This window comes from Opisthorchis viverrini (genome assembly GCF_000715545.1).
Source record: "Opisthorchis viverrini unplaced genomic scaffold opera_v5_131, whole genome shotgun sequence".
Taxonomy (NCBI): domain Eukaryota; kingdom Metazoa; phylum Platyhelminthes; class Trematoda; order Opisthorchiida; family Opisthorchiidae; genus Opisthorchis; species Opisthorchis viverrini.
Window position 1 is genome coordinate 293,067 of NW_008751784.1, and position 16,080 is coordinate 309,146.

Below are 16,080 nucleotides of genomic sequence, written 5' to 3' on the forward strand. Positions count from 1 at the left end.
ACAACTCTTCAGTGGATGGAACAAACTTGTTCTACAGATGTCAAAAATTACAAACCGTATTAATGAAATAGACTGCATGACTCAGAAATCACTAATATATCAGTTACAATTGTGTTTTGTTACCATTTGCTCTATCGGCCTCATTTTATTTCCTACTGTGCACTGAAACTGAGTAACATGATCACAAACTGCGAATTCTTTCAATCAAGTGGTGACGGTCCCAGTCATCACATTTATTTTACCGTAGCTAGTATCCGCATATGTATTGCGCAACATTTATTCTAAAGGCGGACTACAGACACTAGGGACTGTTTACTTCAAAGCAACGTCCATAAACACTGTTAGATTTAAAAGTACAAAGCCCCGAGGCTGACTTCAGTTGACCGACCCAAGCAATCCCACTCTGAATTTCGAGCGGTAGACCCAATGCCGGCACAAAAACTTTACTAACATCTGACTGCAGATGGGCAATACTACGTCTTTTTTCGTTCACCTACTTGCCTATTTTAGAGCAACAGTATCGCAATGCAACTCGTTTAAAAAGCTGGTTGACTGCTCGGTCGAAAAAAATTCAGCCTTTAATTTTGCAGCCATAATTATCATTCAGTTTTGAAAGCAAACTAACTGCTCTTTAACTGAATATGATGCGTGCACAAAGACCGCACAAGTTTCATTTGGTACGATATTCGAGACATCGTATTCTATTTTCTGGGCACGACACACTACTCACAAGATTGCGGAGAACTCTTTAGCAGTCCACTGTTGGCTTCGGTTTTTCTGGAACCCAAAGTTATCTATTTCAATGTCTTAAAGGGCGTTGACAATCAAAACAAGGAATAGGTAAATTTGTCTAGATAGATGAATTCGAGTCCCTCATTGAAACCAGTAATGTGTGTGTGTGTAAATTAGAGCATTTCACCAAATTCATACAGTCTGGATTTCACCTACTTACCAAGGAGGCTGGAAATCCGGAACCTAATGAGCCCTAAAAAGGATGAAAATGACAGTGGGCTGTGGGTGAGTTTTTACTTGCCTTACGAGTAGCGTATAATGTCAGATATATTGATTATCATTGTGGCAATTTGCAACAAGTCGAAAATGCACACAAAATGATACATCTTATATGACGTATACAGGTTGGGTATACGGTTATTCTGAGCTCGGCAGCGACCGCACCTCACGACCGATTAACAAAATTAGAGCACATGTTTTGAGTTCTTCGGAATCAAAAGTCGCGGAGTACTTTAAGCAATATCGGCCACGGAATGCAGTCTGAGGCTGTAAATGGCGGCGCAGTCGTTAAGTTTCACCTAAATACAGGTTGGAAGAGAACAGTAAAACATGTTTGTGGTATTTTCTTGAATGAACATCATTCACAAGGATACTGGAGAACTTTCAACGTTCGGCGATTAGTTTCACCCTTCCTGGAATTCAGCGGGTAGTCGGCGTCCACCAGTTCCCGTCAACTCAGTGTTTCACTGGAACCAAAATTGTAAGATATTGACAAGCTACATTTATTGACACTCATTTATACACCAGTTTGGTTTTAGGAAGAGGCCCAGTTGCACCCTAGTTAAATCTCCCAATGATGTTACTTTTTAATCAAGTGTGCTGCACAATAGCCGCCTCATTTTTCAGGTAGTACTGTATTCGCGGCTAATTTGGCTTGAAGAAAATTACTCTCAAAGTTGTTAAAGGCTTTCCTACATAGAACGGCCGTTTTGTAGCACGCTCCTTTGAAGAGAATTATAGGCTAGAGATTCATCCATGATCCAGCTGTCTCTCATTGAAGCTGAGTTGCTCTGAAAATGAGCCTATTTTGCAAGCTTTTAGTGGGGTGTTCTCAAAGCACTCTTTACTAATTTTTCACATAAAAGTAAACAGCAAAAACACGCGAGCATGTGTCGCGGAATAGCATTTATTTCCGATGTGTTTTGAAATATGGGGCAGTTTGAAAGCTCGAAACTACCGTTACGAGACGTCAGTATAACATATTAGTCCAACGTCTAGTCTCAGTTTCCGACATGAAAAGTTTTGACACGGCTGTCTTTTCTTCTGGACGCAATTGTACGTAGCTTTTGAGTGTGACTTTGACTTTATGTACGTTTAGAAGTTGCAAAGTAAGGGTGATGCACTGGTTTCCGTGTAAGCAGGTTATTTCACACGACCAGGCATGCTTGGTTTGTCCCAGTGTTCTAACACAGAAACTCTCCTAGGGGAACTGTTGAGCAACAGTCATTCCTCGAAGCTAGCGGCAACAGTCAAATTACTGCACATAACCAATGAGGAGACCAGTAAGCCAAGCGTTTTTGGTGTCACCATCTCTTTGGGCAACAGTCGGTGAACTCCAAGCTTATGATCAGTCCCTTAATGGAACTACGTTGTTGTCGCCTTGTCACATGCCTACCGTTATTGTTAGAAATCCGTGTATGCCAGTAATGTCTTACCGAGGCTTAATCGGGTCAGAGCGCTAAAAGCAGCTCAAATCGAGATTGCCAGCAGGATGCAAGAAATAGGATACCCAGTGAGTTTGATTAGGCGGCAATTAAGAAAAATATTGACTCCGGTATAGAACCAGTGGGGAATGGCACAGCAGTCACTTCATATAAATCAGGAGCATCGGGGTTTTGTCGAAGACTGATGCACTTGGCCAACATTCGAGAAGCTTTCCAGAAGAGAAAAACGCTACGCCCAGTTTTGGTGTAGTTGAAAGATCCTCTGTCGGTTGAAAGAACAGGGGACTGTGCGTACAACATTAACTGCAATGGTTGCACTAAGGACAAGCTTCCAGACGTCATAATTGGTGAGCAAGGAGAAACAAACCACCAGGGAATGCCTAGGAATACCAAGAGCTGGTCAAAGCTCAGCGATGGCGGTAGATGCGTTAGACACGGGACACAGATTAAATCCCCACTCCAGAATATCGGAACTTTCCACTTGAATGAACTCCTCTGATGTAAATGACAAATGCTCGATGGAGTGATGATGGTTCTTCATAGCTGATTATTGATATTCTGATAACACGTACTGCAGAAAACTAATCCGCTGAAGGTTGGGAAACACCTCCGAGTTTATTGAATATAGAATAGGACAAACTGACTTGCATTTCTCAAACTGTAAAAAGCCACTCATCCCTGTACTCGACTACATCAACCTTCAATCGCCTGCATACTCCATAGTATTTTTCTTCCTATGTCAAGCCACGCACCTTTTTGCAAATCATTCGTCAAATTTTGTCAAAAAATATGGTTTCTCATTGATTATTCTGGAAATTCTACAGCTCAAATGCATTCTGCTATTCGGTTGCAACAGAACAAATATAGTCATTGTTTTCCGTTGTGAATTAGTCTTCCGACCCCACTGCTAAGCGGCATTCGACAGCTGCGAAAATAGGAGCGTCACTGGATGTACTTACAACGAACGAAACAGAATGATCAATACATGAGCGGAGGACCTTGCGTGGTTAAGATTGTCAAGAGCCTTACAAATGCACAAAGGTTACTCAACATAATCTGGATGACACATATTGTTTGAACTGCATTCTGAGTACGTATGAGGAGCCATGACCAGACTTGTATGCACGTTACCTAGTCATGATATCTGATAGTGTATGTGAGGATACGCGAACGAACGTTGAGTTTAAAACCCCAGTTTTAGACTTCGTATTCTCCTGGTGGCTGCAGTGTACTTAAGGTGGAGTTAAAAGAGAGGGCAGAGCTGTAAAGCTGACGCACCCTTCGTAGTTCCCTACATTTCCCCTTTTGTTGTGTCATCTTCTGTCTACATTTATGTTTCCATCCGCCAGGTTTAGGCACGAGAAACCGCACTCTTCACGGTAGGCAGTAACTCGGTGTGTGTAGCGCATGGTTCTGTCAATATTTTTCGAAAAATTGTAAGTAGTCCTTTCTGCTTCAACAAAGACCCTTTTCCTGATAACCTAATCAGGATTTCGCGGATTTCGGTTACGGTTCTGTGGTCAAAGACCTCAGGATATCGTACTCTTTCCACACGAAGTAGCTGATTCCGGCAGGCGTACAACACAGCTTCTACTATGTTCCGATTCCACAGGTGGTGCAATTAGGTAGGTGCAATACTTGAATTTGCGATTCGAACCTTGGCTCAGTCTATTGCATTACCGTCGGGGCCAATACAACTTCCGAAATACATTGAGAGTCTCTAGTTGAAGTTCCTGTTAGATCGTACGATTTCACAAGAGTAAAATCCGCCTAGAGAACTGAAGTGTCCTGGGGCCAGACATATCCATCTTGCGCAAGGGCCGTACAGACGGTCTCTACACAAGAACCACTATATTTACAAATGACCCAGAATGTCCAGAGTGTTTCTTTTTGAAGTAATAGAGAAGGTGATGTTTTGCTGCTGCAACAAATTCCAGAGGACAGCCTCCAGAAGAGGAAAACCTTAAAATGAAATCCACTCACAGCGCTTGAGAGTAGGTAGTTATCTAGTCTCACCGAAAATTTAGCTGTATGGAACGAGTATTGGCTGATTTATTTCTGTCTGAGACAGTATTACAAAATGAGCGAAGTTTGAACTTGATAGACTGAGCAGCATATGTTTGGTGTTGAGAAATTCATGCATAGTCTGGTACGGCTCTGTGTCCTGTGTTTTGACCCTCACACGATCTAAGCATGTGACTTGAAAAAACAACAAATAAAAATGTTATCATCAGTGTGGAGAGATTCGGAAACTTCAAATTGGGCTCTTGTATTGCAAGTGGAGCCAACGTACGTTGAAATTCCGAGAACCAGTGTACCGGTTTCTAGAAACCCTTCAATGGCACACGGCCTGTTTCTCCCTTCTTGGGGCGGTGTTTGTGCAATCCATCCAGTTGAGAAATATTATGAACGAATGATCCAGCTGGGATTCCGTTAGATCTAATGTTAAGACCAAATTGGTGTGCAAATGATCGTAATTTTCCACTAGATAGGTCCACTTTTTCATGACACTATCCTTATCCTTCCATTGAGTATCTTCAGCAATTTCGAATCAGAAAGACTTGGGCCATTATAGCTACTGATCGGCAACTCAGGTTACCAGAACGTTAGTGTTCTTAGTTTCAATTGGGAATCCCGCTTTCTAACGCAAGCTGAGCTTCGCACTCTTAACAGTAGTCGTGAAGGGAAACTCCGAGGGAATTCCCGGCCTCTGCCCGAGACTTTTCAAGGCGGGGGGAAGGTAAGTCCAGAAACTTTAGAGAAATATTTTATTTATGTTGCAGGACATATGGGCGTACAATAAGCCGCGTTTCATTCTTGGGTACTCTGATTGATTTCTACTCTAATTTTATTAGGGTCACACAAAATCCCATAATTTCACAGCTCCGAATCAAAATGTAAGTTGTTTTTTTTACATAACCTGGGACTGTGAAATCATGTATGATCACAACTGTGTCGTGGAACCCCGGCAGTATGGGTCCCAGGTGAGGTTGAGGAAAGGGAGCACGGAGTATGCAAACCCAGATGAACGAACCTATATAAGCATCTAAGTGGAGCAGCTAAAAGTCACTGGCTTTTACTGCCATACGACACTGACATGCATACTTTTAACCCAATCCACATTGAGTTTGGTGGATTTATTTAAAATAATGCCTTGTATTTGTTCTTCTTTAAATGGCAGAAAATTTAATTGTGCAACACATGAATCACAGACGTGAAGTCATAGTGTTCATCGAACGGTCATGAAACGAAAGTCTTTGCGAATTTATAAGCTTAAATGATTCTGTTCTCATTTAGAGCTTGAACAGGTCATACGTACCACACGACCGACATCCCATCAACTCTAATCAGTCATGAACCCATCCACATTTGATTTATTATGGGAGAATTGGCTTCACTTCGTCCAGCAACCTCTGGTTTGATGCATTTTCGCACAACCGTCTTCGATGATTATTGGCCACATACAGCCTTGTCCAGCATATTCGACTTATCAGAATCGTCGTCTTTTTACACCTTCGCCCTCAACACCACCTGAACAGCAAAGACAGGTTTATTACATCAAGAATTGAAATGTATATTTTACTCCAACCCCTTATCTATAATCTGGCACTGACGATAGAGTGCGTTGTGATCACGTTTGGCTAACTTACTCCCTTCACATTACCCGGCCACCCGCAGCGGAAGAACGATAGAGACAGGTACCAACCGCAGTGACAGCCGGATATGGTTTTAAGATGAGTGCAACTGATAAAACGTCGAAATGACTGCATAAGATCCCACTCCGGTAACTGTTATCTTATCTATGCGGTGCGTCAGTTGTGTAACCTATGTGTGAACGCTTCCATTGACCTCAGCCCACGTCATATCACAGTCTACACAACTGATGTCTTATCCAGACTTGTCACAGGACAGGAAAATACCAGATTTTCGGATAACCTTAATCTGCATCACTGCCTAATTGTGTGGGCGTACGTAAAGGCATGGAAATACCGGTTCATATGGGACGTGGTGACCCGATTTCACAAATGTTTTCTAGTTGCTGCCTTTTTTGTGGTCAGCGGTTGCCAGAAATTTTTCACTGGTCAGAAACCAAGAAATGAGCGATTTACCTCCTGGAATCACGGGATACCCTTTCAATTTATCGACTCGTTCCTAATCTCACGCCGCCCAATTAGCGGCAGATTAATCCCACCTGAAAGCGAAATTGAAGTGTACTGAAATTCACTAATTTGTAAACCAATTTGGTTTTGCTAGAGGCTCACCTGGAACTCAGCTGAATCTCTCGTTTGTGATGTTTGTTTTGGAATGTCCACCCGCCGACGAGTGCAAGATTCACTTAGAGCCTTGTGTCAGTGATTTCCTCACAAAAACTCGAAGTGTCTGTGCAAACATCCACGAGTGGGGCTTCTAACCGAAACCAAATAGCACCAACGGTAAAAAATCATCCACGAGAACTCCAATGAGCTGCATCGCATTTCTCGCCTCAAAACATTCTCCGAATTCAGCGAAATACACTTATTTGCAAACAGATTTGGATTTGCGAGACTAGAGGCTCGAACTCAGCTGAATCTCTCGTTTGTGATGTTTGCAAATGAGTGTATTTCGCTCGTTTCGTGCAATTCAATTTCAAGCAGAACATAAGGTTCACGGGAACTCGGGGAGTGTGCCTACCTGATGAGCCTCAAGAAGGGTGAAACCGATTGTGGACTTTGGACCAATTGTTCACTTACCTCATGAGTAGTGCATTAGGGAAATGAAGTATTCTGACTTTCCAATGACAAAGCTTGCAACTCAGCTGAGAAAGCTGGCATTTTGGTGGAACACAAAATGCAAGACAGAGTTATTCTGTAGTAGTGGTGTGGTGAGTGGGAAGCAATATTAATTCGTGCTTCGTATACTCACCTCGTTGGCCATGTAAAAGGTGCAACTTTTAAGGACGTGCGACAATGAATTGCATCATTTTAGTGGTGCTGTAAGCCGTACGAAAGTAGCTTAAAGTACATCACGAAGTGGAACTACAAGAACGTTCAATCGCACTACTGGACCAGTTCACTATTTATTAAGACAGGCCATTTTGGATTTTATTTAGGCTGCGAAGAACGACTTATCAAGCCCAGGTGATTTACGTGAAAGTCATTCGGCTGACGAAGATGGCTGTCATCGATGTGTTATCAAACAAAAATCATAGAAAAATATCATGAAGGGTTAGTAGAGATTTCGTCCTGTCACTGAAGCTAATGTATACTGAAAAGCCGAGGATCACCGTACAGCTGCTCCATCCTCATTGAGGATCATCAGCAGCAGGCAACTCACGAAATTCCATAATTTCCAAAATCCACGACCTTCGCCGTCGTAGATTAAAAACCTCACCCTTCGGTCACCAGTGTGAGTAACTCGCTCTTGGACAGGACATAACACTATTCATCTTTCAATCACGGAAACAACATCACATGGTCACGCGCTGATAGACTGGCTCCTCGAGCAACGACTTGCCAGGTGGAAGCCTCACGCTTTTTTTAATATTATGTTTTCTCTCAACTACTTGGAGATTGTGAGCAGTGTGAGGAGCTTTATAAATTTTAATGGGAACTTTTCGCTATAGTTGAAAACAAAACTTCATAGGAGGTTAAGGTAGTTGGCGCAATATTAAATGGGACTTTTCATTCTTTCTTTGTTTGCTTACCTCATGATTTCTGGATTATTCGTGAGTGAGGAATTTAGCACAGTAACAGTTGTTGTTAACCGAGGCGAGATACACAAGTCACAGGCAAACCGCAAATACCTTTCAGACTTGTTTGTTAGTAACAGTTACGACGAGATTTGCACGCGGATTGACGTGACTCCATGCCTATCAAAATTTTCTTATGTCAGAGTATCAACAGCAGCCACCTGATTGCACCCCAACCGTCTCAGTACGATCATGTGAGCGGATCACCCTTCCCTTGATATGTGAAGTCATCGGTTCCTAGATTACTCTATCGATCGGCGCCAACGCTAGTTCGTTTGAATATACAATTCAGCATTCTATTTCGGTTTTGCTTTTCAAATAACATCAACTTCTCTGTGAGAACAGACGGCTGGACTCCACCTAATTTTTGCTGTTCAAGTGTCAGGTATAGTGATCAACTCTTTGTATGTGTCACGGATATTCCTAGCATATTTAGTTGATGAACGCTTGTTGGGACTGAATTATTGGGAAATATTTACACAGATTATATAAGTTAACTCGGCTGAACAGCTAAAATGTCTGTCAAATTATTTCGGTGACAGGATCACTTACGTTGACGGGAAAAATGCGCTAATTTGTGGGAGAAATATGTGTAATCTCTTGCCCAGAAACAAAATTGTGAGGATGTAAAAATGTAATGATCGTCATGATGAAGCTTCTTTTCTGACTCCTCGAGAAACTGGGTGCAAGAGCGTTATTCACACTAAGTAACAATAAATTTAACCAACGCCCAAGATTGGTTTAGTCTACCAGTTGACTTCTCGCTATGTTTATCTGTCTATTTGATCTACCCAGTAAGCCTTAAGAAGCATTCGTGTCAAGAGAAAAAATTTATCCAGGAGTTAATTCACCGATTGTTTGCCAGTCCATTCAAAACGGTGACTGCTCGATGAGCACAAATCTTTAGCTTCCCTACTTCTGGGAGCATCAGTCTGATCTACTTTGTCTACAAACGGTTTGATACAAAAGTGTAGAACAAATGCACAATGTAAACGAACTGTGTCCTGTTCGAACGTGTCTGAACTAATTTAACAACTAGCCGGGGTAGCTCCTTATAGAGAAAAGGGTAAAACAAAGCACCTGTTTGCCAACTAGTTCTTCCCGAATGTTTTATCTGCAACATGTTCAATGGAACTCAGCGTTCACCTCACTTTACCTGGGTTTTTGGATGGGCCTCAAATAGGCACAGGTGGGTCCCCTCGCACTGGGTCTGCACAGAAAAAGACAGCCTGACACACAGTTAACTGCCAGCTGAGTTCCACTGAAACAATTAGCCAAGTTAGCTTTCGTGTTCACTAGATAAACTGATTGAGACTGTAGCCAGTTAAAACCGAGTCTTCGAGCGACCGCATATAGTGGACATATAACTATATTGGACTATCCTCGTATGCGCGGACACCAACCCCTCTCCTGGCTGATTAGTACGTAGCTTGTCCTCCGAGTTGGAGCAAGTCAACAAGTCAACAGTTTGAGTGAGCGCAAATGTCATCTACATAAACAGGAGAGTACAGCTATTGACTAGTACAATGGTGACATTGGTGAAGCCATTGCATACCACATCTGTACAGACACAGTCAGCAGAAGTCACTCATTTAAACTAATGACAACAAGGTAATGTTGAAAACAGCTCTATTTTTCCTGCACCAGCAGACGGGACGGTTGGACTGACCAGGCCTTCGCCCCGACCCACGTTCTGTGGCTCGCCTTCAAACGTGTGTCTAAGAGCCATTTGGAGCGACAAACCTCGTAATGAATTGTGATACTAACACATTCAAAGTGGAAAGCCTACAAGAAACTCCTACATGAAAGTTGAAAAGAAGTTCCAGAGATCATCACTGCATTCTTTCGGTGGCTTCAAAAGATGGTGAGATTTACGTGAGATCATCCTCACTGAGTTTTGTTCGCGAAAAGGCAAGAAGAATAAAATTCACCAGAATAGAGAAACCTTCATTTGAGAAGATGTTGCTCGAGGAGGCAGCCAGCATGTGACTAAGTAATATGGCTCTCCTGGATGAAGGTTGAGCAGTGCTCTATGCTTCATAATTATCCGTTAACCACACTGCCATTCTGTTGCTCATGGCTGAACCTTTAAATGTCCTGGCTACAAATCAAGAAATTGGCGGTATGAAGCTCTGTTTTTTCCATAAAATGCACACTGTCGATGATTTCCAACAAGGATGAGACAGCTATAAAACGCTTCTCGGTTTTTCAGCGTAGATTGGCCTAACTTATAGGACCAAATCTCCATTAAAGTTCCCCAGCTCTTCTCAAACTACCGAGGGTCACTCGTTTTCATCGACCTAAAACAACAAAATCGCCAGGCACCTGATAACGTACACAGTTTGATTTCGTGAACGATGATGATGTGGAGCTCCCGCCCCACGGTTCGAACGACCTGCGTATTAATTGTGGGGAGTTACAAACTAGATAGCGAGAAAGTGTGCGCCGATGCAGCCATCGTAGTTCAGACTATTTAGACACTATGGTTAGGTCATAGGAATAGAACTTAACATGTCTCTATTTTATGTTCTGTTTTGTACAGCGTACAATCCTACGGAACTTGGGAATGAACATCTCGTGAATAAATCCTGCACTACTTTCAGCAGCTAAGTAGCCTAACGAACGAAATACATTTGCATTTTCCATCGTTAACGAAGTGACAAGCTTTTAATGCCAAACTGAGACTAAACTAAACAGAATAGCTTCAGAAGTGCCAAATTCGAGTCCCGTTTTTGAAGGCTTGGCTGTTCGTCCGCGTCGTACATACTGTACTTCCATTCAGGCACAATATATGAAAATAATTTAGGAAAGAGTCTAGAAAATATACCGAGACATTGTATAAGGAGGCCTTTGTGAAACACGAGAAATTTGAGTAGGATTCAGCTGAGTCATCCGTTGAAATAAAACGAGTGCATTTCCCAAACTAATTCCAATTTGGTGTTCAAGATGAGTGTAAGATCATCGGGTCCTGAGGAGTACGTCTACATAATGAGCCCCGAGAAGAGTGAAATGCGTCGTGGAGTGTCGAACAGTTTTCCAGCGACCTCAAGAGCAGTGTGCTTTGTCAAGAACATAGTTCGAATCCTGCTCCGGGTCCGCCATGGTTAGGTGCAATATTTAAAACATCTGAGAAATATCACACATTTGCTTTTCAGACTCTACATATGCCTAAACCGCAGATGACCTGTTGCATTCATTTGATTATTTTTACTAATATGCTGAGATGGACGCCGATTGTGAAAACACTGGTTCACTGATTTCGGACCCGATGTTGAGTTAATGTTGCTAAAATTCCGTATCTCTTTTTTCAGGCGTAGATGCTATTCTACTGTGGTAGAGATGATGATTTTGAGGAGGACAAACTAACAAATAATGTCCCATTGACCGGCTCCTTAAGTACTCAGCTGAAAGAATCAAGCTTCTTGTGAGATTTTTCCCATCCGTTTATCTAAAAAAATAAACGGACGTACACAACATATTGCAAAATTATCAACCAACCAACCAGCCGGCCAGGAAATCAATAATTGAAACAACCAATTAATCCCTCATTCAGTCGAACAATTAACAATTAACCAGTCAGTCACACAGTCATTCGGACTGCTTGTTCGTTCACCTGCCTATCTACCTACCTATATATCTATCTATTATCTATCTATCTATCTATCTATCTATCTATCTATCTATCTATCTATCTATCTATCTATCTATCTATCTATCTATCTATCCTACTATCTATCTATCTATCTATCTATCTATCTATCTATCTATCTATCTATCTATCTATCTATCTATCTATCTATCTATCTATCTATCTATCTATCTATCTATCTATCTATCTATCTATCTATCTATCTATCTATCTATCTATCTATCTATCTATCTATCTATCTATCTATCTATCTATCTATCTATCTATCTATCTATCTATCTATCTATCTATCTATCTATCTATCTATCTATCTATCTATCTATCTATCTATCTATCTATCTATCTATCTATCTATCTATCTATCTATCTATCTATCTATCTATCTATCTATCTATCTATCTATCTATCTATCTATCTATCTATCTATCTATCTATCTATCTATCTATCTATCTATCTATCTATCTATCTATCTATCTATCTATCTATCTATCTATCTATCTATCTATCTATCTATCTATCTATCTATCTATCTATCTATCTATCTATCTATCTATCTATCTATCTATCTATCTATCTATCTATCTATCTATCTATCTATCTATCTATCTATCTATCTATCTATCTATCTATCTATCTATCTATCTATCTATCTATCTATCTATCTATCTATCTATCTATCTATCTATCTATCTATCTATCTATCTATCTATCTATCTATCTATCTATCTATCTATCTATCTATCTATCTATCTATCTATCTATCTATCTATCTATCTATCTATCTATCTATCTATCTATCTATCTATCTATCTATCTATCTATCTATCTATCTATCTATCTATCTATCTATCTATCTATCTATCTATCTATCTATCTATCTATCTATCTATCTATCTATCTATCTATCTATCTATCTATCTATCTATCTATCTATCTATCTATCTATCTATCTATCTATCTATCTATCTATCTATCTATCTATCTATCTATCTATCCAATCTATCTATCTATCTATCCTATCCATATATGCATCTATCCATCCGTCTACCTCCATCATGTTTCAGACAACGATTGAACTCTATTCATTAAGAAGGAAATGAATGATGCGTCAACCAGCTTTGATATTTCATATGCGCGGTTATTTTGCATTATCAATATCTGATTAATCTGGCGAACAGTTTTGATGGTATGAGCTAAGATCGAGGGTTATTTACATTCATGTCCAGAGGAACGAGAACCAATTTTCGCTAGGCAAAATCACCTGAAAATTATGCACGATTTAGTAGGATAAACTATCTTTATACAGTATTGAATATGACGGCACTACGTGGCAGCTATCTTTGAAAAACCTATGGCTGTTGGTAACCAGGAGTCTCCGTGTACCGGTATCCGGTATCAGCTAACACGCACAAACCACCTGACACGTGATGAATACGTGTTTCAAGTCATGTATTATGTAACTGTGACGAAATCCACCGCTAAAAGGCGCAACTCCTGATTAGGGCGGAAACTGCCACTCTTATTACGAATGAATCATTCCCATACAATCAGAGTCGGTCTATCTCAAGAGAAATTACAATCGCGCATTTACTTTGCTTCCGTATTTTACCTGGTTGGTGGATTTGAAAGTCAAACTACTGCTCAGCGTAATAGGAATTGAATGGTTCCCAGAACAATTAAAATAATCTCATGCTACGTCGACCATCTCGTGGTGCCCTGAGCCGATTCACCTTATTTGCTACATACAGCATGGCGGCTAAACGAATCCAGGCTATTACAGATGACTCCAATCTTTCTCCTTCACGAATTTGTTCTCTCCCCATTTCACCCAGCTGCTAATGATATCACTGTAGGACCATTCTCATAATGTGAATGATCCGTTCGCCGTCCATTGCCGTCATGGCTGCAGATACATGAAAACCATTCTTTAAACCCCGTCTTTGGGTTAACCTGGCAGCGTCTAACGTTCGAGCCTTGAAACAAGCCGAACAACAGACCGATTAGGCGTGTACGTTGTACCAACTTTCTATCGATTTCTGCTTTCTCTCTGAAAAGAAGATTCAACTCTGGTGCAGTTGCTGAACTTATCTCCGAGTTGGTTTCTGTTCGATTCTAGCTGCGCATCTCTGATGATCCAGAAGCCGCAGCGGTAGGCTCTTTTGACGTTGGCGTTGTTTTAAGCCACTGAGCTGAATGGTTGTCGGTTGATAATCGCAAATATATGGTTCTTTTGGCAACTTCTGTGAGAGTAATCTGTAAACGCGACAATATCTGCTGTAACTCTGGCGCACTCAAAGACAGACTTAGCGACGATATGGGTAAGCAGTTTCAGAAAGCTAAGAGCCCAGATACTTTTGTGGTTGTCGGGGGCATGGCTGCATAGGTAGATAGATTTAGCGTTGCTGAGACTCACTCGGGAGCTTTTCTAGGACTGGAGTCGAGACGCACTGTCAACTGAGGACAACTGCTTCACTTATGTGCAGACCACAGACTGTTTCCCTGCAATACTAACTTTCGAAACCATTCAGGCGCTTGAACACTCGGCGTCTCTCTTAAGCCAGCCAATCCCCCGCAAAGATAAACCACAACACCATTAGTTATAAGTGGCGTGGTCAATTCCAGTGTCACTCATTCAGGCTCGGCGAACAGACGAACAACTATTCACAAACGTTCTCAGTCGCTCTTCAGGCTTCTTATTATCAGTTAGTTTACGAATCCGCGTGTACCACTTTGGTAGCACCATTATGAAGGAGGCTGTACGACTTACTGAACTCGACGAAATCTAGTATGCGCTTGGTCGACGGCTGAACGGACAGTTCTGACATCTCCTTTCAGCCCCTTCTAATTATCTTCCAAACAACAATCTCCATTAGCGTCAGTGTGGGCTTCCAATATCTTTCCAGGCATTTCAGCCCAGTATTTTCAAGCTATTCAAGTATGTGGACGAAGCGGACGAATGTAATTGCTTCAGTTCGTCTCCTGAAGAAAAGCGAACTGTTAACGGCATGCAAATAACTTCATGAACGGATCCTAGCTGCATATTCCCGATGGAACTGCGAATTCTGCTTGACGCAGTCCATCAGCACCTGACAGTCACATGGCCCAAGTTGGTCTGCGGATGGCTTGTGATAGGTTGTCTTCAGGTAACACGTTGTCACCCCTAGTGCTAAAACACACGATGTTAAGCACACACTTGAAGATTTTGCTACCATTATCGCTCCCATTTGAAAACCTACAGGCTAGCGGTACCCACCAAGAATGACGGTATCCTTTCTTATTGCCAACCGAATAGGTCGTGACAGACATGGATATAGTCCATATTTATCAGGACTGACAAATATACATAGTTTGCAACATCGAATTGCTCCGATTTTATTGACTCGGGAGAACTTGCACTGCAAAGTCCGCCGCTTTCCTGGAACCAGTCCAATAAGACTCATTCGACCCCAAGGCTGAGTGCAGCTCACACAAAAAAGGTACCATGTCATTCCATCAGTATTATCGGATATCCGAAAAATGAAAAGCGAAATATCATAGCCCGTCCTAAGCAGCTCCGAATACACGGCAAAGTGGGGTATTGAATTCGTGTTCCAGTGACACAAAAACATATACTGGAAGGGAAATCAAAGTTCCGGAAAGAGATGACTGCGGTCCAGTTTTACTTTGGAAGTTGCAACCTGGATCATTTTTCAGGGATTATTTTGGTATATTTTACCAGGCGCTATTTTCTTTGGAAAATTTAGCCAAAGGACTGACAGATGCACTGAGCTAATTGGGGTATATGGTTGCGTGTTGGGAGGGGGTCTGTGGAGTGGGGTCTAATGAAAGAATAGCTGCAAGGAAAATGCCTTCGGACTGACCAGGTGGCGTCTCACCATGAGCCTCCAAGCTAACGTTCCAACCCACAAGGCACTGGGAGAATAGTCTGACTCACATGGAACTGGTCAATAGGATTTTCTTGGGGTACCAAATCGAAGCCAATGAAGCAATAAGTTGAGCCGCTTGAACGCTGATGATTGCTTAGCTCGCTGGCACAGACCGGAAGACGCTACCGCCTTTGAACTTTACAACACATAGCAGATTCATCTGTATCCGGTTCAACAATTCATCGGTACAAGTACGGAAACTAACTTTATTTCATTCACATTCACTCGCTTGGTGTTTGGGCTCGTGGAACAGAGTTTCAGCCAGTATAATCCCCTGGATCACGGTAAAGCCTAAGCCCGACCACTATGTCATCACCACG